General features: G+C 35.9%; 1 non-coding gene across 1 annotated transcript; it reads left to right on the top strand.

Annotated features, from left to right (window-relative positions):
- The first annotated feature begins 1,999 nt into the window (after positions 1-1,999).
- LOC149828549 (small nucleolar RNA Z195/SNORD33/SNORD32 family) lies at positions 2,000-2,080 on the top strand. Its single transcript, XR_016434483.1, has one exon. It is a non-coding gene; the product is annotated as a small nucleolar RNA Z195/SNORD33/SNORD32 family (small nucleolar RNA).
- The last annotated feature ends 552 nt before the right edge of the window (positions 2,081-2,632 follow it).

Genomic DNA, 2,632 nt, shown 5'->3' on the forward strand with positions numbered 1-2,632 from the left:
GGGAGCATATGGGTTTTTAACATAAAAAATAAAAGTGATGGGAGCTTATAATGCCTTAAAGATCGCTTGGTGGCTAAAGGGTTCAGTCAAATACCTGGGGTTGATTTTGCATAAACATTCTCCTATATTATAAAACCTACATCGATTAGAATTGTTTTAACAGTTGCTCTTGCTAACAATTGGGATATCAGGAAGTTAGATGTAAAGAATGCTTTTCTACATGGGTTCCTAAATCAAGATGTTTATATTGATCAACCACTTGGGTACATAGATAAGTATAAACCAGATTTTGTGTGCAATTTGAATAGATCCCTATATGGCTTGAAACAAGCTCCACGGGCTTGGTATGACAAATTTAGTATATTTTTATTCTTTGTGGATTTTATTCTAGTGTTGCTGATTCATCTCTGTTTATTTATCAAAGTAATAAAGGGATAAGGCTTCTTCTGCTTTATGTAGATATAATTCTCACAGGGAATAATCTCTCTATGATAAATAATTTTGTTACCGAAGTTAGTAATGAGTTTGCTATGAAAGATTTGGGTTATCTACACTATTTTCTAGGAATAAAGGTTCATCGCTTCTCTCAAGACTTATTTTTGAACCAGATACGATATGCTTATGCCTTATTGGATTGGGCTCAGATGCTAGGCGCTAAATCGGTCTCCACTCTTATGGCATCCAATCTACGCCCCACAAAAGAAAGTGAAAATTTGTTCCATGACTGCATTTTGTATTGAAGTTTGGTAGGAGGATTGCACTATTTGATGTTCACTAGACCAGACATCTCATATGACATGTTCATAGAACTATGGAGTATGGAACTCAGTTATTGGCTAACACTTCACTTCAGTTATATGTTTTTTTTTTTATGTGAAATGAGCAAGATGCCCTCTTACCGAAAGATCTACCACAGGTTTTTGCACATTCTTAGGCACTAATTGCATATCATAGAGTGTTAAAAAGCAATATACAGTGGTTCGTTCAAGTGTTGAAGCCGAATACAAAGTAATGGCATCGACAACAACAAATCTTTCATGGTTGTCATTCATTCTTCAAGATATTGGGGTATATTTATTTGAACCACCTATCCTATTTTTTTATAATCTTTCAGCTCTTCAAGTGATTATCAAACCGACATTTTATTCTCGCATGAAGCATGTTGAGATGGACTTTCAATTTGTTCAAAAAAAGGTGGCTCATGAAAGTCTCATCACCAAATTCATTCCTTCTTCTCAATAGGTAGCTGATATCTTAACCAAGGCACTTTCTTGAATTGATTTTGATCGGTTATGAAGCAAACTCGGGCTGTGGATTCATCCCAACTCGAGTTTGAGGGAGCATGATAAGATGAATGTTAGAGCTAAGCATCTAGCCTTGGTGGCCTCAGCAAAGGATCACGACAGTCTGAACGATAAGGGAAGGCAGGAGGATAATCACAATAGTCTGGATGATAAGTAGGGATGGCAGTGGATCGGGGGACAACGGCGCTCCGCCCCGCCTCGCCCCGTTTGGACCAGGGATGAAGGGAATGAAACAGGGATGGAGGCGAAGATGAAGGTTAAAATTCATCCCCGTGCGGGGATGGACTTACACTTTCCCCCGCCCCGCCCCATCCCATCCCCGCCCTATTAATAATATTACTAAACTACCCTAAGTTAAGTAATAAAATTACAAAACAACCATGTTTATATATACTACTAACTTACTAACCCTAACCCTAAATCTTATTAGACAAAATACTGTATCATCCCTACTCACGGTCACCGCCCAAAGCAGAGAGAGAAGGTAAATTTTTGTTTTCTTCTTTTATACCATCTTTGAGAAGCTGCAGCCAGAAGCCCTTTTTGTTCTGTAGAAGTAGAAAATCTAGCCCTAAGTTCAGTACATTTGAAAGGATTACTGTATCTCACTCTTTTTTTTCGCGCTTTTCTATTTCTTTGTGTGAGTTTCTTCATTTTGTACGTTAAATCTTTTTTGAATTTGGGGTACTGAACTGAGGAGACGTGATGATGGTTAAACTCAATCAAATTTGTAACAGAGTGATGAATCTATAACATGCACTACCATCTGCTCTCTCTCTGCGTTAATTTGTTTTTGTTGCTTTTGTGGGATTTTGAAGGGTCTATATGGGTGCGCCCATTTTCTTTAAAATTGCATTGGATCAAGATTTATATTTGTTCGTACGATAAATGTGTGCAACCAACTACGACCTAAAGTTTTCTTGTCTGATTTTTTATGTTGGTGTAATCAATGATGATATCGAATTTTGTTATTGAGCGTGACAATGATTATTCATTAACCATTCACCATCTTTTGGCTGAGGTTGCACATAAAAAATCTTCTTTTTTTTTTATCTGATTTTTATTTGTTCTAGGTTCAGATTATGGTGGAACTACTACTGTTTTGCTTTTCCTATTAATTGCTTCAACCAAATCTGCATAGTTTGTTAGATCATCTTTTTCTTGACATAAATATACAAATTTTCAAGTAATGAAATTCTGGTATTTTGTGGGTTATTTTTCACTGAAAATCTTAAAAAGCTTTCATAAAATAATGATCACATTATTTAAAATTTGTTTTCTACTCTCAATTAACAAATATTGTAGCATTTGATTAAAAATAAACTCAT

Source organism: Nuphar pumila, chromosome 9 (genome assembly GCF_984573655.1).
Source record: "Nuphar pumila chromosome 9, dmNupPumi1.hap1.1, whole genome shotgun sequence".
NCBI classification, from domain to species: Eukaryota; Viridiplantae; Streptophyta; class Magnoliopsida; order Nymphaeales; family Nymphaeaceae; genus Nuphar; species Nuphar pumila.